The sequence below is a fragment of the Podarcis cretensis genome (assembly GCF_951804945.1).
Source record: "Podarcis cretensis genome assembly, chromosome: 6".
Taxonomy (NCBI): Eukaryota; Metazoa; Chordata; class Lepidosauria; order Squamata; family Lacertidae; genus Podarcis; species Podarcis cretensis.
This window is the reverse complement of record NC_137175.1, coordinates 6,292,993-6,315,542: the sequence shown is the minus strand read 5'-3', so window position 1 is coordinate 6,315,542 and position 22,550 is coordinate 6,292,993. Positions and strand designations below refer to the sequence as shown.

At 45.5% G+C, this 22,550-nt stretch overlaps 1 long non-coding RNA gene across 1 annotated transcript in view; it reads left to right on the top strand.

Annotated features, from left to right (window-relative positions):
* The window catches only part of LOC307218115, a 281,127-nt gene that overhangs the window by 3,039 nt on the left and 255,538 nt on the right, over positions 1–22,550 (top strand). The window contains exon 2 of the long non-coding RNA XR_013839786.1: positions 8,159–10,207. This is a non-coding gene — a long non-coding RNA (uncharacterized lncRNA). The remainder of the gene's footprint in view (positions 1–8,158; positions 10,208–22,550) is intronic.

The window sequence follows — 22,550 nt, the reverse complement described above, 5'->3', positions numbered from 1 at the left end:
CTAAATAGCTTTCTCCTCAATCAATGGGGCACGGTCCACACCAAGTGACCTGCCATGGGGCAAACAGCAGCTTGGGGAGGGTATATTTTAATTGGTAAAATGACTGCAAGGGGAGGGTTAAACTCACACTCCTCACGCATCTCTACTGTTTCAGTCTGATTTGGAACTTCCCAAAGTGCTATTAACTTTTTTTAAAAAAAACCAAACAAACAGCGAGAGGTCATGTTCCTGAATCTCTAGTCCTGCCATAAGTCAGAAAGTACCGGTATATTTTGACATGTAAGACAGGATACAAAGAGGTAAAGCTTGGATCATCATTCCAACTGCAAAACAAAGGAAGGTGAATTGAAGTGGCACTGGGTAGAAGGGAAGAAGGGTGTTTAGGCAGGAATGTCTCTAGGCAAAGTACACACAGAGAAAGAGGAGCTCAGTTCCCATCCTGCCAGCTGTTTTAGTTTCTCCTGCACAAGGGAAACCGAATCACACACTACAGTGCAATAGTCATGCATTCTTGTAAGGGTGTGGCATTCAAAAGATTCTAACCTTAGCTGTGCTTTTTTGCCACTTCAAGTTTCTTCAAGTTTTACAATGCCAGTAAGAAAAGTGTACATTGTGGTCAAATACCACCAGGCAACGCAAACTCATAAATGAGATAAAGTGTCCTGCCCTGCATGTACTGTCAACTGAGATATTCTTTCCTTTCATTTTCTCCCATTCCTTTGGCTTAGAAACAGAGTACAGTGGAACCTCTACTTACAGACATATTCAGTTCCGTAAGTCGATCCGGCAATCGCTTCTGCGCATGCGCAAATGGCAGAAGCCGTTTCTGCGCGTGCGTGAATCACGGCAAACCCGGTATTTACTTCCGGGTTTGCCGAGGTCACAACTTGGATTGGGCCCAAGTAGAGGCTAAGTAGAGGTTCTACTGTATTCAGGTTTAGAACGCTCCACCCAGGCTTAACAAAAAAAAAAAAAAAAAAAGCAAGGGCTGCAGGGCTGAGGAAATATTTCAGGTTTCTGGACAACCTGGAGATTATTCCAGCCTGGCCCCACACAAACACAAACACCATTAAATACATGGCTGTGCTCAGAAAAAGTTAGCAGAGAATTCAGAAATGCCCATGTTAGGGATCAAATATATTTCAAATTTCTGTCAAGTAAGATTAACAGTAATAGCCAACTAAGTCTTATTTTTAGTTTCTTTCTCTCTATATGTAAAATAAATAAATATCACCTTAGGAATTTTGAAAGTGGTAGCAACAATATTCCCTTGGGTACTTAACATAATATATTGCTGATTTATGAGCACGCTGGGTACAGCATTTTCTAGGGAACACTGAAGCTCAGTACAAATGTTACACTTAACTATGGTACCAATACCCTGGATGTTGCCTTAACCCTGGATGACTCCAAACTTACAATGTATATTGGAGAGGACCTATAGGGACTCCTATCACACCTAACCAGTATCCATGCTGGCAGGACCTGATGGAAGCTGAGCATCCAAGAAGCTATGGAGCGCCACAAGTTCCTGTTAGTTTGCATTTCTTAGTACAGGAGGTATTGATCTTATGTGTAGAAATCTTTCCTATTCTAATTAATTCAAGGTGGTTCTGGAAGCTTTGTGTGTGAAAGAAACAAGCAGAAGGTTCATGATGTTTGGGTTACTCCTTTGGAGAAACTGAGTACAGCTGGCTTAAGCTGGTTCTGTTATCTCTTTCCGTCAAGGTCATGCTGACTTTGATAATATGGCCAGAAGAAGCATGGGTTTCACTTTCTCTTTCTATCTCTTTTCCTTCTGGTGTGGTGTTCTGTACATAGTATGATTAATGTTGAGGTTTAAACATTATAAGTTATTGTAAGTTTAAGATAAATCTGCTGCAGCTGGATTTCTTACGGACAGTGCCAATCCTGAATGTATTGGATTTGTGACTATTATGCTCATTTGGCTTCAGTAGCAGTAAAGCTCTGCTGGATGAAATTAATTGCCTCTGGTCTATTTTTTTGGGAAACCTGCAACATGTTTAAGTTTTTACTCTGCTAACTATACATCGGAGTTCTGCTCTGAGTCAATAATGAGTAGAACTCCATGACAGTTCCTACCCCTGCATTAAGCAATAGTTTATTACAAGCCAAGACCATAAATCAGTTTCAATCCTTCCTTCTTTTAATAAACCACCATTAAAGCTGACCATAGTTTGTCCTTTCCAGCTATAACAATAAACAGAGGTTAGAGGAAAAACAGGAAGCAGGTGCTTCCAGTCCCCAAAGACAGGAGCAAGCCCAAGGCTCCCTCACATAGCACGAAACTGCAGTTTATCATTATATCCAAGTTGGGTCATGGAAGCCATTGGTTAGTTTACTGAGCTAAGTCTTGCCCTTGAGAGCATACAAAAGTCAACCATGAAACTTGTCACCTGCAAGCATAGAGGCTGGCTAAGTGGGGCAACAGTTTTTCATACTTCCCTCAATGAAGCAGATGCTTAATTACTTCATGACGATTCACTTCAAAGGAGGTACAGTGGAGCCTCGCAAGACGAAATTAATCCGTTCCGTGAGGCTCTTCGTATAGCGCTTTTTTCGTCTTGCGAAGCAAGCCCATTGACAGCTTAGCGGATGAGCACTATTAGCGGTTTAGCGGCTTTTAGCGGATCAGCTGATAAGCGGCTTATCAGCGGATCAGCTGATAAGCGGCTTAGGGCTTAGGAAAAGGGGGGGGGAGGGGAAAAAAACCCGCAGGAACTCGCAAGACATTTTCGTCTTGCGAAGCAAGCCCATAGGGAAATTCGTTTTGCGAAGCGCCTCCAAAACGGAAAACCCTTTCATCTAGCGGGTTTTCCGTCTTGCGAGGCGTTCGTCTTGCGGGGCACCACTGTACCTGGAAGCAGTCCTTAACCTAGGTTTTATATTGAGGTATAATAAACATCTAATCCAGCCTTGATACCTGAAATATAGATTTTAGGGCCTACCCTATTCTTGTGGCTATAATTCATTTTAGACTGTTTTAAATATTGAATTTTAAATTGCTGTACCCTGCTCCGAGGCCCGATGTGGTAAGAAAGAAATTGAATAAACAGCAGTCAAGGAAAATAAACCACGGTTCAGCATTATGCCTGCAAGAATAACTGTTGCCAGGCTTTTAATAAACACAAACTACCAGGTTTCAGATAAGCATCAATTACCTGAGTGACAGGAGTACTGCAACTCTAAAACAGTTTATTTTGTTTATTTTTCCACTTACGCTATAGTTAATGCACAGTATCAAAGCGTGAAGTAACTGTGCCTATAACGAACTTTCATGTCTGACCAGTTACAAGTACCTAGCAAGAAATCTTATAGGGCTTTGGACAAGGGGTTGATGCAACATCACCAAAATAAGATTAAAATGTGAATTAAGAAAAAGGAGTAGTGACTATGAAAGAAAGCTAAAATGAAAGCTTCCAATTCAAAATTTGACGAGATTCAGAATACAAAAGCTCTCTAGTCCAAAATTTAAAAGCTTGAAGATAAATTGAGGTCTCAAAATCTTAATTAAATTATGAAATATCACTTTCATTTCAGCTGGCTGTCTATAAAGCTTTGAGACTGGCAGTTTTTAAATTCTTCAGTGCTAGGATGTCTTAAGCACCTACTATACAATTAGGCACAATCTTATCGGCATCCTTGCAAGTGCTATTATAGTATCGCCTGTGAACTCAATTCCACCGATATTCTACGGCAGCAGTTCTCAGGCTATACCCATGCTAGGACATCTCCCTCCTTGGTGCTCATTTCCCCAAAAGTGCTTCATTCAGCAGGTTGTCAGGTCTACAGACAGCTGGTGATTCATGGACCATTTTTAGCATACTTGCTTTTTAGCAGCCCCTGTTAGTAACCAGACTGGCAACTATGCAAGATATTTTATCTGGAAAAGTTTTGGAATTAAAGACTATGTTACATAAGCGAAGCAGTGTTACTCCTGCATTTGGCATCCTTAAAACATGTTACTAACCCGCCACCCCACACATCAAAAAAGCATGTACAACAGGAAACAGGAAGGCAACATTTCACCAACAGGATTTTAGTTTCTAAATTAACCGTCTAACACCATGTGGGAGAGACAGGACCTTCTTTCATATATGAAAAAAATAAAAGCTAGTCTCAGTTCTCCACACTTGTACTGTGTCCAGTTCTGGGCACAATTTGAAGATACTGATAAACTTGAACATGTGTAGAGGAGGGTGACTAAGATAATACAGTGGTGCCTCGCAAGACGAAAAGAATCCGTTCCGCGAGTCTCTTTGTCTTACGGTTTTTTCGTCTTGCGAAACAATCCTATTAGCGGCTTAGCGGATTAGCGGCTTAGCGGCTATTAGTGGCTTAGCGGCTATTAGCGGCTTAGAAAAAGGGAGAAAAAAGCGAAAAAAAATGCAAGACTCGCAAGACGTTTTCATCTTGCAAAGCAAGCCCATGGGGAAATTCGTCTTGCGAAGCGCCTCAAAAACGGAAAACCCTTTCGTCTAGCGGGTTTTTCGTCTTGCATGGCATTCGTCTTGCGGGGCACCACTGTATATCTAAAGCGCTGTCACAAGGAAGATGGAACAAGCTTTGTTTTCTTATGCTCCAGAAGGTAGGACCCAAATCAATGGCTTCAAGTTAAAAAAAAAAAAAAGGAGATTCCAACTAAACATGAGGAAGAACTTTCTGATGGCTAAGAGCTGTTTGACAATGGAATGGACTCCCTCAGAAAGTGTCAGACTCTGCTTCCTGGGAGGTTTTTAAGCAGAGGTTGGATGGCTATTTGTCATGGATGAGATTCCTGCATTGCAAGGTGTTGGACTTTATTTATTTATTTATTCATTTTTCTTTTTCATTCATTACAGACATCTCAAATTCTTAACATTTACTATATATTCCTCCGTCCCTCCCCTCCAAGACTTCCCCCAACTTGCGCTTCTGGTTTGTTTCTATTTTCACCCACTTTGCTATCTCTCAACGGAAAAAGTTATTAATAACATAACATCAAACATAAAAATAAAAGTAAATACACCATCCTATTTCACTATCTTCTAAACATTTTCTGATGCTGATAATGCGGATGTTTATTTAAATCCTGCCATCAAGTCTATTGACTTTCTTTGTTTCTGCCAGATCTCAATTTAATAAATAAATAAAACACCGAAAGCAAGGAGTAGAGTAACAAAAAGAAGTATGTAGTCCATCTTTGAAGATTCTCATTATTTGTCTTTTCAACTTTCCCCGCCCTCCAAACGGCTCGTTTATGATTTCCGACAGTTGTGCGTAACTATATCAGATTTAAAGATCTTGTAGAAATGAGACATGTCCCAGTTTTCTTCGCCATCTGCCAATTGAATGAAAGCAACAAGAAATCTGCTTGTTTTGTGTACTTCACAGAATTGTAGAGTTAGTTGGAATGGATCCCAAGGATCATCAAGTCCAGCACCCTGCAGAACTGGCAAAAATGACAGATAGACTAAGAAGAAAAAACACAACAGAGACTTTGAAAAAGATTGGGAACCATTCATATTATATTTGCAGAAACAAAGAAAGTCAAACCAGAAGCGCAAGTTGGGGGAAGTCTTGGAGGGGAGGGACGAAGGAATATATAGTAAATGTTAAGAATTTGAGATGTCTGTAATGAATGAAAAAGAAAAATGAATAAATAAATAAATAAAGTCCAACACCTTGCAATGCAGGAATCTCATCCATGACAAATAGCCATCCAACCTCTGCTTAAAAACCTCCCAGGAAGCAGAGTCTGACACTTTCTGAGGGAGTCCATTCCATTGTCAAACAGCTCTTAGCCATCAGAAAGTTCTTCCTCATGTTTAGATGGAATCTCCTTTTTTTTTTTTAACTTGAAGCCATTGATTTGGGTCCTACCTTCTGGAGCATAAGAAAACAAAGCTTGTTCCATCTTCCTTGTGACAGCGCTTTAGATATACAGTGGTGCCCCGCAAGACGAATGCCATGCAAGACGAAAAACCCGCTAGACGAAAGGGTTTTCCGTTTTTGAGGCGCTTCGCAAGACGAATTTCCCTATGGGCTTGCCAACACCCAAAAAAGGATCTCCATGAGGAAGTCATGCCTAGCAGAGAAATAGCAGGGGGAGAGGGGGGGGGGAGAGATATTAATCTTTTCTCCACCCACTTTTCTGCTCTGAATCACCCACCAATCTGGCCAGCCTTCAAGCTAGGCTCCAAACATCTGCTTACTGCCCCCAAAACACATTTGATATCCTGCAAGGGAAATGTGACTGGGAAGGGTGACCTGGAGAAGAAACACAGCAGGTAGGGAATGGGTTATACACCTCCTCTCTGCCCTCCTATTTCATCACACACACCCAAAGCTGATTTTTCAAAGATAAAGGGGCCATCAGGAGTAGAATCCAGTAACTCTTGAGTCTGGGTACCCTAAAACTCCACTTCAGAGAGAAGGAAGAGGAGGAGTTTGGATTTGATATCCCGCTTTATCACTACCCGAAGGAGTCTCAAAGCGACTAACATTCTCCTTTCCCTTCCTCCCCCACAACAAACACTCTGTGAGGTGAGTGGGGCTGAGAGACTTCAAAGAAGTGTGACTAGCCCAAGGTCACCCAGCAGCTGCATGTGGAGGAGCGAAGACGCAAACCCAGTTCCCCAGATTACGAGTCTATCGCTCGTAAGGAAACCAAGCTCAAGATTTCATTATCCCATGCTGGACAGCTCCAAGAGGACTATACCTACCATGCACTGAGAATTCCCTACATTTTCTGGACACAGGATTCCGCAGGCTTAACTGAAACAGTCTTTCTACATTAAGTACAGGTGAAACCCATAAGGTATGAAAAAGAAAACAATGTTGGAGATTGCTGGTGGGTCAAGTTTCACAGTTTAAGCAAATTAATGTATTACATAGTTGAGAAACAAAAAAATTCCTTCCAGTAGCACCTTAAAAAGGTAAAGGTAAAGGTACCCCTGCCCATACGGGCCAGTCTTGACAGACTCTGGGGTTGTGCGCCCATCTCACTCAAGAGGCCAGGGGCCAGCGCTGTCCGGAGACACTTCCGGGTCACGTGGCCAGCGTGACATCGCTGCTCTGGCGAGCCAGAGCCGCACACGGAAACGCCGTTTACCTTCCCGCTGGTAAGCGGTCCCTATTTATCTACTTGCACCCAGAGGTGCTTTCGAACTGCTAGGTTGGCAGGCGCTGGGACCGAGCAGCGGGAGCGCACCCCGCCGCAGGGATTCGAACCGCCGACCTTTCGATCGGCAAGCCCTAGGCGCTGAGGCTTTAACCCACAGCGCCACCTGCGTCCCTAGTAGCACCTTAGAGGCCAACTAAGTTTGTTATTGGTATGAGTTTTGAAGAAGCGTGCATGCACATGAAAGTTCATACCAATAACAAACTTAGTTGGCCTCTAAGGTACTACTGGAAGGAATTTCTTCATTTTGTTTCGACTACGGCAGACCAACACGGCTACCTACCTATGGTTGAGAAATGTAATTCTCATCCTAATTACTAAGCGTGTAAAACTGACATTCCATGCACCACCACTGCAAAGAGAACATATTGCCAAGCAGTTATATGTCTCCTACATCACCTTCTCCTTCAAAAGATTCCCCAGCAGGTCAACAAACTGCTTGCAAATTCTACATTTTGTAAGAAATTTCATAGCTTGGTCCTAATGCACTAGTGGGTCACAAGCCCAAGGTCAGAAGCCATTATGTGAGCATGGCAGAGACAGTAAATGGAGCTCCAGAGGCACAAATGCTTAATAATAATAATAATAATAATAATTTATTATTTATACCCCGCCCATCTGGCTGGGCCTCCCCAGCCACTCTGGGCGGCTTCCATAAAAACCAAAAATACAGTAAAATATCACACGTTAAAAACTTCCCTGAACAGGGCTGCCTTAGCTCGGGGGTCGCATAACTAGTTAGAATCTGAATGCAACAGTAAATGCCACCATGATTCAATTAAACATACCAAGAATGTGTTTGTGCTTTCCAACTCCTGGACTTCTTTACGGACTACTCAAAATCGAAAGTGAGCAAAAATAATTAGCATAAAATGGATTAACTGGCATACATAATTTAAAAAGAACTGCTGGTTTGACAGTTTAAGTAACAAAAACTTAAAACTCTGATTCTTTACTTCATGTTTTTGTCATTAGCTAAAAGCAACCAACAACCAACCATTTCCATGGATACATTTGCAGATGCCTCAAGACATGACTTAGAAAATTACTTTATTCAGCAAGTCAGCATTTCACGATCGGCTATGTCAGAGGTAAATGTGTTAATAGTTATTTGCATTTTTTGGAGTAAATAATCTTATAAGACTGCAGTCAGAGATTTGATGTCACCAGCTTACCATCCTCAATTTCAAGAAGCTGCTCCAAACATCAAAACAAAAATATCCAAATGTAATTTTTAAAAACAATAATAATAAATGTTCTGATGTACTCAACAACCTGTTTAGACTGGAAGTAGTTGCAACAACACACACAGGAAACACACAGAACAGAAGGGTAAGTGCTGCGTGTGACACCTTTTCCATAACACGTAGGTATGGCAACACATAACAGGTGGTGGGAGAAACTCAACATGGGGTTGTCATTTTCAGCAGCACACCAGTGAACAATGTCATATTTAGTCCCACCCCAATTTATGACTATTATACAGCAAGTCTTTGCATAAGACACAACCAGCATCTGTTCCTGAATGGCCTTGGCATGCATTTTGTTTCTGGAGCATACTAGGAAGTTTTTTTGGGTGTTTTTGCTCTTATGGGTTATCTAAGAGATAAGAGAAGGCAATTAACCCACCGAAGCACAATTAAATGCTGCTGTAAACTAATGAATCAAATCTCTTAAGGCAGTTTGCAAAGATATTGCACTGATAAGAATGAAAATATTCTCAGGTACCATTTAATAAAATCAAAATTAGTCAAAAATGGGATGCTATGGGGCAAAAGTTAACGGTCACTATAACTCCTGATAATTGAAGTGTCATCACATGTGTTCAAGCCAGGAAGCAAAAGACCTACTTTTTACTCATTTTGACTACTGTTTTGGATGGATTTTTTGCACGGACTGTGATAATCCGAAAATAAGTTTGAGAAAACATGCATTATAAAACTATTTGCATAGTTTAATTTGAATATGTAGGCAGAGTTTGTGTTGTTGTATCTTTAACTTTGATTTAAATACATGTTGATATAAATAAATATAAAGTCAGAAATGATTGTTAACTATTTTTCTGCTTTGCAGTTTGTTTAGCTTGCATAGTGTGATCTGCCATGAACACAATTTCTTTCTGGAAAGGCGACATATAAACTGAAGCCTAATCTAAGCTGTAAATTAGAAGACAAATAGCAGGGGATTTTTAAGCCTAGAGAAAAGGTATAGGGTGCATATTGACAATTTTAAAAAAAAGTTAAAACAATGTTAAAAAGAAAGACAGCACAAGCAACAAGCAGCTTAAATAAGAGGAAGCTGGGTTTAGCATAACTTTATTAACAACTTCCTAACCATATGAACAAGTGAACAAACTGCGTAAAATCAGAACTGGGCAAACACCCGTTGCCCAACCTACATTTGTTAAAATAATGGGGATACCGGGAACAGAGGGGGGATCAATGGGTGAAATGTGCCTTTTTTTCCCCCAGCCACTAGTTCTCACCTGCAAATGTTCCCCAAACTGTCCCCCACACACTCAGTTTGGCTTAGTTCCAGTACGAGTTTAGCTGGGCAAATCACTCATTCTCATCCTAGGGAGGGTATAACATGGACCAGAAGAATAAGAACTGGCAGATACTCACCCTGGCAAATCCTCCCACATCATCATCCCTGAGGATGGTAATCCTCATGTTTCCCATATAACATTCACCTCCCCACTAAGCTGGGGAATGCTGACCATGTTCAACCTTTACTGTCACAGTATGCCTCTGAATACCAGTTTGGGGAACGCCAAGTGGGTAGAGTACTCAAGTCATGCTTTTGTGCTGTCCATAGGCATCTGGTTGAGCCACTTTGAGTACAGAATGCAGGGTGAGATGGGTCACCGGGCTGATCCAGCAGGGCTTTGATTACAGTGATACCTCGGGTTACATACGCTTCAGGTTACATATGCTTCAGGTTACAGACTCCGCTAACCCAGAAATAGTATCTTGGGTTAAGAACTTTGCTTCAGGATGAGAACAGAAATTGTGCTCCGGCAGTGTGGCGGCAGCGGGAGGCCCCATTAGCTAAAGTGATGCCTCAGGTTAAGAACAGTTTCAAGTTAAGAACAGACCTCCGGAACGAATTAAGTACGTAACCAGAGGTACCACTGTATATCCTTATGGTGGGATTTCCTACCTTACAGCTTTTCAGAAAGGGGAACAGAAGATGCCAGTCATCTAAAGTTTCTTAAGGCCAAGTCACACAGTTATGGCTAGCAATCCGGTATGTGTGCTGGAGTAGCAGATGCATGCAGTCCTCACTGTACATATAGGATGGGTGTCATGCACATATATGTCTTTACATACATTGACCTGAATGTTACATTCAAGTTGGTAAGAGCAACATTCTGAAGACAGATGTTTAGTTACTCTAATCATAAAGGCCTGGATTCACCAGCTACAACATTCCCCCAATAAGTCTGCTGCTTCCTGTCAAGTCTCATACTTAGCTATGTCCCTACTGGAAGAAAGAAGAGAATGCACATGCGTATTCCCAGACGTCCCCAACCCTGGGTGGAAGGGCAGGATAAAAACCTAACAAATAATAATATTAACTCCCACAGACAAAGCAGTCCCCTACACCCACACTCCATCGGGGGGCCTGCTACACAGTTTAAGGGCCTGTGATTTTATGATTGGCTGAATAATATAGAGTACGTACTGTCACATGCATAGACAGACGTCCCTGAGGTATACAGACTGGTGAGAAAGCCAAAAATGGCACCCTGGTTACTCAACCCAATCTGCGTTTTTATTGGAAGACACTTCCATGCTTCCATCTCTAACTCTCTAGTTCTGGCATTGACTTCTGTTTTGCATCAGCTTCTTTTCTTGCTCAGTAACTATGCTCTTCCCTACCCTCAAAGACATGGAACTGAAAGCCTGTAACATCTCAGCGCTAGAAAGGCTTACCCTTCTCTTTCAGGCACCAGTTATCAGTCTTCTGTTCAGTATTGACAAAGGCATGTGTGAGCCATCAGCTTCCATTAACCATGGCATATTTAACTGAAGACAGGAAACTAGAAATAATTTCTGCAGCCACGGCAGCAGGAAATTGACACGTTATCTTTCCTGGATTCTTATTTACCCACAGATTACATTTCTATAGCACAGGGAAAGATGTCATATGTATGCATGAGAGCTCTCTCTATTTCCAAAATACAATAGAATTGTCTCAGTTTACCAGACAACACATGGGTAGATAAAGAGAGGTTGGTGATAAAGCAGCCAGATCACTGGGAAGCAGCAGCTGGGCAACTGAGAAGCTTCCGTTCACAAGAATAGCATGACTTAATGCACAAATGGTCACCACTCAATCCACAATCCAACATTTCGTTGGAGAAACAGAGAACCAAATAAAGTTGAGAAGCTGCCTACAATAGTTTTGTACATATTTTCTTGCCCAACTGATTTCCAAACTGGCCCAGTTTTGAAAGGATGGGAAGTTACAGAGCTTAATGTGGTAAAGCAATTTAGTTGCAAATGAAAATGCCACACTATAGAGAAGTGCGGAATAAGTCCCCCACCACCTCCCAGAAGCCCACAAAGGTTTTCCCGTTAAGGGCAAATTAATTTAGCTATGGCTTCAGTTTACTGAATTAAAGCATATCCTGTTGATGCAAATTTAAGAGCAACACCTTCACTTCCCACCCTGCTTCTTCCTCAATTTTAATCTCCCTTTTCAGTAGGCACAGAATAAATTAAAATGTGCTATAACCATTTGTTAATTGAATTGGCTTTATGAGAGTCTGTAAAAGAAATGAATCATGCATCACTAGCAATATTCAGTTGAACTCAAATATTCTGCTTGTCAGCACTGGCCTCCAACTGGAGGCCTGTGGCCCACAAATGAGCACAGTCTAACCCAGGGGTAGCTGATGTGGTGCCTTTGAGATACTACAACTCTCATCATCTTGAACTACTGGCCAAACTGGTTTGGGCTGATGAGAAATATAGCCCAACACTTTCTGGAGGGCTCCACATTGGCTACTTCCCTAACCTTTACATTTGTGAGGTTTTCTGTTTTGTTTCTCTTTTAAAGAAAAGGGAACAGAAAAAGACATGTATTCAGAAATCATTTAAAAGTAGCTCCTGGTCCAACATTGGGCTTAAAGGCGGATGCCAAGTTTTACATGATTGAAAATGCATAAATACAACCATTAGCTCCTTTCTGATTCTCATCCCAAACCAGAGCTTAATTTCTTTAATGCTTTATATTTCCCAAGTTCATCAGTAGATGACCAATCTACTGTATTTTTCGCTCCATAGGACGCACTTTTTCCCCTCCAAAAATGAAGGGGAAATGTGTGTGCGTCCTATGGTGCGAATGCAGGCTTTCGCTAAAGCCTGGAGAGCGAGAGGCATCGGTGCGCACTGACCCTCTCGCTCTCCAGGATTCAGGAAGCTATCCGCAAGCCTTGCAAGCCCGGCGGGAGTTCCCGCGAGCTCACGAGGCTTGCGGGCAGCAGCCTGCAGCCCCAGCGAGTGTCCACAAGCCTTGCGCGCCCGGCGGGAGCTCCTGCCGAGCGCACGAGGCTTGGGGCGGCAGCCTGTTGCCCAAAGCACAGGGAGCCCACCGGAGGGCTCCCCGTGCTTCGGGCGAGTGTCTGCAAGCCTTGCGCACCCGGCAGGAGCTCCCGCCGGGCGCGTGAGGCTTGGGGCGGCAGCCTGTTGCCCGAAGCACAGGGAGCCCTCCGGAGGGCTCCCCGTACTTGGGCGAGTGTCTGCAAGCCTTGCGCGCCCGGCAGGAGGTCCCGCCGGGCGCGCGAGGCTTGGGGCGGTAGAAGGGTCTCCTTCTGTTCCTTCTCCAGGTTCGCTGAAGGGTGATGCCCCTTCTCCCTCTCTGCGCAGCACCTCTCCTGTGAAGGAGGGGCGCTGGGCAGAGAGAGAGAAGGCGCAGTGCTCCTTCAGCGACGCGTCTGTCCTGGCTTCTGCTTTAGCCCTGTGCAGCCTCTTTGGGCAGGGGGAGCCTTCATCCTGAAGAGGCTTGGCGCAATTACCCCAGAAGCCAGAACAGCCACACGGGATCCCAGAAGCCAGATCCCTCTTGCCGTTCTGGCTTCTGGGGTTCAGAATATTTTTTTCTTGTTTTCCGCCTCCCAAAACTAGGTGCGCCCTATCGTCCGGTGCGCCCTATGGTGCGAAAAATACGGTAGTTCTATCTTACATTGCTTTGCTTCAGTGACCAACTGCTGTGTCATAAATGAAAGGCAACCTCACCTTTTCAGAGTCCAAGGAGAAAATTAAAGCAATAAAACAGCTTGAACAGATAAGGCAGATTTCATCTCACACTAGTTCAAAATGATGTACTGACTTTGTCTTTTACCCTTGAATACACATTATACTACAGAGCTCACAGCCTGAGACACAGCACAAAATGCAGAGACCTACAGCAAAATCCAGCAGTACACATTAACTGCAAACTGATACTTCGGTGGATAAAATGCAAGCAAGATGTGAAAGCTTCTAAAGTCCCTTCTGTGTCACAGCGCCAGCAGCTGGCATGGATGGCTTTCACCTCTTCCTCAGGGGGAAAACCGGCTCCAGCAACATAACATGCTCCAGTAATATGTCAAATGAATTGTTCCACCATGTCTACGACTGCAAGGTATTGATAAAGCATAGAAGAGACAACTAAATGTTGCTCTGACTCACAGCCCTTGCTCATTTCATCCAGCAACATTTAAAGGCACTATCTGGGGGGGGGGGGGTGGTAGGCTAAAATATTTGGTGGCCACCAGTCAAAACCAGACAAGGGAGAACGCAAATTCAACTCTCAAACTCATTTCATGGGTGCAGCTAATGCATCACGTCATAAAAACTCCAATGTGCAATGATTCTGTGGAATCATCTATTAGGGAGACAAGACCTCTTGATTCTCTCCCACCCATGTCACTTGCCATATCAATCACAGTGAATACACAGCAATCCTAAATATAAGACCATTATTTATATAATCTGTGAGCTTTTTAATCTTTAATTATCTTGGAACTGCATGAGAAGGGAGCTTGAGCACGTACCTATGATAATAGCTTTCCCTTGGCACAGAGTATATGTACGTCAGTGAAGGGATGAGGAGTTCCCCCAGCCTACCTTGGATGAAAGAGGTTCCCAAGAATAAACCACCAGCTCTCCCCTGCAGGAACTACAGCTTTTTCAACCCCATTCTCCACATTATGTGGAGGAGCACATGCATGCAGACACACACATCTGCAATAGAGCCCCACCTCACTTTCTTTTGCCCCCCCTCGTAGTTTCTTCCCAATGACTTGAGGCCTTTGTCTTGGCAATCTGTCTGTCAGCATTAACAGGGCTGTCCTCATCACCAGGCAGACTCTGGCGGGGGGGGGGGGGGGCATAGAGAGGATGTTATGTCATGCAGGAAGAACAGAAGCTTCCGACCCCAACACTTTCTCTTTCACAAACACCCAACGGCCCTATGCATGATCTGCCCACAGCCACCTAATTCCAGCCTCGCTTTCCTCTGTCATCCCCACCCCGACCAGCAGCCCTCTCTCTGCCCTTCAACTGCACAGCGCAAAAGCGACCCCCCCAATTCCCCTCCCCATCTCCCCTTCCTCCTCTTTTGCCAGCCCTTCCCAAACCCACCTCATCCCTTCTTCTCCCCTCCCCACTTCCCTGGATGAACGACCCCATTCCCCACCCCACCTCCTTGCACTCCTCTGACCCACCACAATCTGACTACATCCCACCCCCCCCCAAAAAAAAAACACACACACCCATCTTCTTCTCCCTCTTCCCCCTCCCCACACCTCTGGGGTGGGCCTCAATTTCTCCCCTAATTCCCCTCTCTTTCACTCACCCCCCTCCCCGTTTCACACCTCATCCCCCCACCCTCAATGATTCCCCTCAATTCTTCCTCACCCTCAGTTCCTCCTCATTGCCCCCCACCCTCAAACACACCCTCCATGATTCCTCACCTTCCATTCCTCCTTACCCCCCACCCCCCCACCCCCCCACCCACAAACCTTCTTCATTCCCCCCACCCTTAGTCGCCCCTTGCCCCCCGCCCTCAACGACCCCCCAATTCCTCCTCATTGCCCCCCACCATCAAACACACCCCTCCATGACTCCTCACCTTCCATTCCTCCTTACCCCCCACCCACCCCCCCACCCACAAACCTTCTTCATCCCCCCCGCCCTCAACGACCCCCCAATTCCTCCCCATTCCCCCACCCTCAAACACACCCTTCCATGGCTCGCCTTCCATTCCTCCTTACCCCCCGTCACCCCTTACCCCCCACCCTCAACGACCCCTCCCAATTCCTCCTCACCCCCCACCCTCCATTTCCCCACAGCTCCTCCCCCCCCCCAATGCGCCACAGAGAGAGACCCCGAGCCCCTCCCGCAATGGCTTCTCCCTCCTCCTCCTCCTCCTCCTCCCCCGCCTGGGCCGCCGCCGCCGCCGCCTCCTCCGCTGCGCCCTCCTCACCTGCCGGATCCTCCGCCTCCTCCGTCGGCGTCTCCCGCGGCGGGCTGGGCTCGGGGGGTCGGATCCTGCGCAGCTTCCTCCTTCCTCGGGGGGGGGGGAGAAGGGGGCCGGCAGCGGCAGCACCGAGCAGAGAGAGAGAGAGAGAGAGACGGCGGCCGGCGAGAGGGAGCAGAACGACGACGACGACGACGCCGAGCCGAGCCAGCAGCGTGCGCGCTCGCGGAGGAGGAGGAGGAGGAGGAGGGTCGGGCACGCGCCGGGCTGTTCCGGAGGCTCCGCGCGCGGGGGGGGCTCGCTCCCGTACGCCTGGCTCCGTGCGTGCGTGCGTGCGTGCGCGCGCCCCCTTCCCTGGCGCAGGAGAAGGCAGCCTGGCGCAGGCGAGGCTCGCGGGAGGGAGCGCGCGGGCGGGCGGGCGGGCGGGCGGGCGCGCGCCTGCCTGTCAATCCGTCCGCGTCCCTTTCTCCGGCAGCAGCGGTGACCTGTCTGGTTCTCCGGGAGGAAAAAAAAAAAGAGGAGGGGAAGGGAAGGCATGCAGCAAAAATTTGCAAAGAGGAGTGGGGAGGAAGGAGTTGGGAAATCGTCAAACTTGTGGAGCTGGGAAAGGGGGCTGGGTGATCCCCACCCCACCCCCCGAGGGTCGTCTGGTCCAAACCCCCCCCCGCCCCCCGCAATGCAGGAATCTCCAGGAGGAGGAGGAGGAGGAGGAGGGGTCGTGCGCTTTGCAAATAAATAAATGAAGGGGGGACGCCGTGCATGATGATGATGATAATAATAATAATAATACAACCGTCGGTTTTAATTTTCTTGGAAATCCTAAACCACCCGCAATCCCAAGGAAAGGTGGGGCGTCAGTCCCGGAGACCCTCTGACTTGGGGGGGGGGTGTCAAATTTGGGATGGTTTTTGTTTTTTACTTCTGAGTAGGCGTCAGGTGTAAGCTTGAGTAAAGTTGCCGGCACGAATCAGAGGGGTGGGCGTGTTCGCGTTCAGGTGCGGGATGCGATGCAATCATAATTGAATCATTCCAAGGAGGAGGCCGGTGGAGGCAACGTCTCGGCGCGCCCCGTGCAATGTGCAGGGTGCGTAGTAGCCCCACAAATCTTTGCCCCCAAGCATCTCCTTGCAGCGCGCATCCTCGATCGGGGACCCCCCCCCTCCCCGGGCACCCCGCTTCTGCTGAGCCTTGCTAGGCGTGTTTACTCGGGAGCAAGGTCCACCGAGTCCGGCCGGGCTTGCTGGGGAGCAACGAGGCGCGGGATCGCAGCCTGGCGCTGCAGAGGCGCGCGGGGCGGGCTTCCCCCTTGCAAAGCGCGCTCGCCGGCCTCGTTCATGGCGGCGGCGGCAATCCTCTTAAGCGTGCGCGCGGCCGCGGAGCGAGCTTGAAGGGTGCAGCCGGCGGCGGCGGCGGCGGCCCTCCCTTGGAAAAAGCAGGGCGCGTGCATCGAGCGGATGGTGCACGCTTCCAAATGCAAAAAAAAGAAGCAAAGTATTGCATTCAGGGAATGAAAAGCAGCCGGTGCAGAAGCAAATGCTAAAATCAAAGCGAGCTCCTCGCCCTTTGTAAATGTGCCTGGATTTAAGAATCTTTTTATTTAAAAAACGTCATTCCCTGACCGGGAATCGAACCCGGGCCGCGGCGGTGAGAGCGCCGAATCCTAACCACTAGACCACCAGGGAAGGCTGGAAGAAAGGTTGGCTGACGTGCTTATGTTCGTGAAATGACGTCAGTTTCTCTCTCCCCCCCCCCCCCCTCCAGTTGAGTGCATTAAGTCCTAATTGCAATTAGAATGAGATCTCATCTCTACACCAACTTCCAGACAAAGCAACTGCAAGAAATGGCACGGAGATGGGGAGTGGAGAAAGAGAGGTATTTAGCTACATAATAATAAATTATTAAATTAAAATTTGGAATAACGAGATGTGATTGTTCAGCACTGCCTGGAAATGAAAAGTACTTGTGCACTCTGCTTCAAGTAAAAATGTTGCAACCGCATGACCTCTGGAATGCATGGATCCATCAGCCGTGGCCCCTGCAACTTCATGGCCACGGGGACGCAATCAGTGAGCACCACCAAATAATTAAACAGATACATTATTGTCAAAAGCAGTAAAGGGACAAACCTGCTGCAAAAAAACAAGAGCAGCTAGCACATTTGTCAAAGCTAAGCAGGGTCCGATGTGGTTTCAAATTGGATGGGAGACCACTGTTAAGAGTAGCTTTGCGGGGGGGGGGGTGTGGCTGATTAGATGACTCCCTTTCATATCAGTAATTCTATGATTCTAGTCAATTGGCCTTCCAGCATGGATTTGGAGAGGTGCCATGCCTAGACTAGGCTAATCAAAATCGTAGTGGTGTTTAGCAATTGCCTTTCTCATTCTTTTTTATTAGGATTAGTGGTCCAACCATTACAAATATATTTGTAATCTTGACAACAGCCTAGTAAGGTAGGCTGCATGGTGCACTGTATGGCGCAATGCACTGTATTGCCTGAAAATCAGTGGCACTTCTAAGCATACTAAGAAATCCCCTTTTGAGCTCAATAGGACTTCTGAGTGCTTACGATTGTGCTGTGAGTTTCCTGTTCTCACAGTGGCCAGCCAGGTGTCTGTGGGAAACCCACAAGGAAGACCTTCTTTCCTCCTGTGGCTGCCACAACTGGTATTCAGAAGCATTATACTAATTCTTATAGTTTATAATTTATACCCTGACCATCTGGCTGGGCTTCCCCAGCCACTCTGGGTGGCTTTCAATAAAGTATTAAAATACAGTAGTCCGTTAAACATTAAAAGCTTCCCTAAAGAGGGCTGCCTTCAGATGTCTTCTAAAAGTCTGGTAGTTGTTCTTCTCTTTGACATCTGGTGGGAGGGCGTTCCACAGGGCGGGTGCCACTACCGAGAAGGCCCTCTGCCTTGTTCCCTGTAACTTGGCTTCTCACAGCAAGGGAACTGCCAGAAGGCCCTTGGTGCTAGACCTCAGTGTCAGGGCAGAACGATTAAATCCTTTATTCCTATATTTCTATATTAGATGCACTTGAAGCCAATTTTAAAAGAAGTATTGTGTATACAGTGATGCTGCACAATTGTTTTCCATTCTTGCTATTCTGAAAGCATCTGAGCAAGAAATTCAGCAAGGTGTTGAACTGTTGATGGAAGCATACCCAGAAGATATAGACCTGAAATTTATTTAACTTTGCACTTTCACCTGTACGTGAGACAAAGCCATAGGCTTACAGCAGAGCACTCTCTGTACCATACAGACCTTTATCAAATTATATACAAGGAAACAGCAGTCACGAAATTAAAAGACGCCTGCTCCTTGGGAGAAAGGCGATGGCAAACCTAGACAGCATCTTAAAAAGTAGAGACATTACCTTGCCAACAAAGGTCCGTATAGTTAAAGCCATGGTTTTCCCGGTAGTGATGTATGGAAGTGAGAGCTGGACCATAAAGAAGGCTGATCGCCAAAGAATGGATGCTTTTGAATTATGGTGCTGGAGGAGACTCTTGAGAGTCCCCTGGACTGCAAGAAGATCAAATGCATCCATTCTTAAGGAAATTAGCACTGAGTGCTCACTGGAAGGACAGATCCTGAAGCTGAGGCTCCAATACTTTGGCCACCTCATGAGAAGAGAAGACTCCCTGGAAAAGACCCTGATGTTGGGAAAGATGGAGGGCACAAGGAGAAGGGGACGACAGAGGACGAGATGGTGGGACAGCGTTCTCGAAGCTACCAGCATGAGTTTGACCAAACTGCAGGAGGCAGTGGAAGACAGGAGTGCCTGGCGTGCTCTGGTCCAGGGGGTCACGAAGAGTTGGACACGACTAAACAACAACAACATACAAGGAAAAAATTCAGGTGGCCTTTCCTAATGTGGAAGCAATCTTGCAGCTATTTCTTAGCTTTATGGTCACTAACTGCTCGGGATAGAGGAGTTTTTCAAGACTCAAAAGAATTAAAAATGATTTAAGGGCCACAATGTCTCAAGAGAGGTTGTGCACACTGAGCATTCTGCACATTGAAAGTGACAAACTTAGACAAACCAATTTTGATGAAGTTTTCTGATGTCCTTTAGAGGAGAAATTGTGAATTGCAGAATTTTAAATACCCATCGTCATCCTTGGCTTCACTAAATGTTGTTTATAACATTTCCATTTTCTTCTAGTCGTGAGGAAGGGGATTGGGGCGGGGCCTCACAGGTGGAGTAGCCTAGGGTCTCTCTTCATCTAAATCCGACCCTGAATGTCCCTGAATTATAATGTTATGGGGGCTAGGAGCTTTTCTCTTCTTAATCTGTCGTGGACTTCTTTTTAAAGTACTGCTTTCTCTTATGAACATAAGGCCAATCAGTTTTGTTATGACAGCAAATTAGTTTGGCCTCTTTTTGGAAGCTCCCAATTTTTTTTCAATTAGCAGTTCAGGTTCTGATGTCATTTGCCTTCAAAAATATCGTAAGAGCATTGCAAGAAGAACTCAAGATTTAAGGGGCACCACTGACATTCCTTCGCCCTAGGGCCAACTTTTCATGCAGGCAGCTGCAGCCATGCGCCGCGGCTGTTGGAGGCATGGTCCGTGCACCTCTTTCAAACTCTAAAATCAGAATTAGTTGCAGATTTGTTTGAGGCTAATTATGTTCCTCCCAAGATGTCCAGGAATTGGGATCTTATCTAGTAAAGAAGAGGCGACAGGATGTTCTGGAATGCAAGATCTCTGCTGCACAAAAAGCCACAAGGATGACACCTCTCCGGGCTGTGTGTCTCCTTCCCTCCCACCCATTGCTTAATGAGAGCATCTCTTGCTGAGCTACTTTATCATATGAAACAGTCCTGCTGGAAGAGATCAAAGCCTTGTCTCGTCTGGCACGCCATCTCCAAATGCAGTCGTGCAGAGGGACCCAGGCAATTACAAACAGGGCATGAGGAGGCTGGCTGCCTTTTATGTGTCCACAGACCTATGCTGTCTCTGCACATCGGATGTAGTCAGCATGGCAGCCTCGAGCTGCTCTTGAGTGACAGCTGTGAGCATCCTTGAGCCATTGGCTATGCCGGCTGTGGCCCGATGCAATCAGAGTCCAGCAACATCTGAAGGGTACCACATTATTTATTATTTTATGTATTAAAATTATATTTCACCCTTTCTCCCAATGGATGCCCAAGGCATCAACTCCAAATAAGCCACAAGGTAGAACATCTGTAAGAAATATTTGTGGCTATATACTTTCCTTGTCTAAAACAACCAGACTTTTAGAACCAGACTTAAACCAGACTTTTAGAAGACATCTGAAGGCAGCCCTCTTTAGGGAAGCTTTTAATGTTTAACAGACCACTGTATTTTAATACTCTGTTGGAAGCCGCCCAGAGTGGCTGGGGAAACCCAGCCAGATGGGCGGGGTATAAATAATAAATTCTATTCTATTCTAAAACATACTTGAGACAGATACCTTAACCATTCAAACTGCTTTCATTACCCTCGGCCCTTAAGACAATTATGCCTCAGATTTGTTCTCATTTGTAAAAATGAGTTTTGAATGGAAGGAAGTCAGATTATCCTCAACCAAAGGCAGGGCCTTTTCAACACTGGCCCCAACCTGGTGGAAGAGAAGAAGAAGAGGAGTTTGGATTTGATATCCTGATCTATCACTACCCAAAGGAGTCTCAAAGCAGCTAACATTCTCCTTTCCCTTCCTCCCCCACAACAAACACTCTGTGAGGTGAGTGGGGCTGAGAGACTTCAGAGAAGTGTGACTGGCCCAAGGTCACCCAGCAGCTGCATGTGGAGGAGCGGAGACGCGAACCTGGTTCCCCAGATTACCAGACTGCCACTCTTAACCACTACACCACGCTGGAATGCTCTGTCTTATGAGACCAGGGCCCTGCAGGATCTGATTTCTTTCCGCAGGGCCCAGAGTTGTTCCGCCTGGCCTTTGGCTTTGGAATTAACTTGATCCCCTCCCCCTGTTTCTTTTTCCTTCTGTGATGGAACTCCTATTTGGGGACTTCCCTGGCTTTTTTCTGGCCCACGTAGGACCAGTCTGGATAGCTAGCCTTGGTGAAGACTTGATGTTTTCATCCCCAAAAAAGTTTTTGAGTTTCTGCTGAAATGAAGCTGCATTTTAATGTTGTTTTTTAAGTTGTATTTCAATCAATTGTTTTATATCTGGTGTTAGCCGCTCTGAGGTCTTAGCTGGGGAGGGCAGGGTATAAATAAAATTTTTATTTATTTATTTTTATTTATTTATTTTTATTACTGTGGCTTGCCATTGTTTTATTGATTATAGTTTAGAAATTATTTATTGTAACTGCTGAGTAGACTTCTGTTTAACTTTTTTATGTTGATATTATTATTTTATACTATCCTAATGATTGTTGAATGTTACTTTTTTTAAGTAGGTTGCTTTTTTTAAAGTTTTGTTTTATCATCACATTTTTGTATTGAATTAGATTTTTATAAGATGTGCATTTTTTTGTTTCTTCAGCTTGTAAACTGCCTTGAGTATTGTAAGATAGAAAGACGATATACAAATTAAAAATGATGATGACACAACTAGACCAATTCTCCATCAGTTTGTCCAACCACGTTTAAAGTCATCTAACAGTACAGTCCCAACCATGTGAGTCCTGTTTAATTCAGTAAACCTTGCATGTTTTCTTTTATGCACCCTGGATCAGTGTGGCAAGTTAGCTCTGCTGTGGGACCCAGAATTCTAATATACGGCGTGAACTCAAGGTCAGTGCCTAAATTTACAGGCAAAATCCTTCCCAAGCTTAAAACAGCAGCTACTTGAAGTGTCTGTTTGTAACAGTATCTCAGGAGCCAAGGAAGCCGGTCAGACTGCTTCACACGTTTCATGTTGTTTTTAATTGTCTTGCATTCTGCATTACATTGTCCCTTG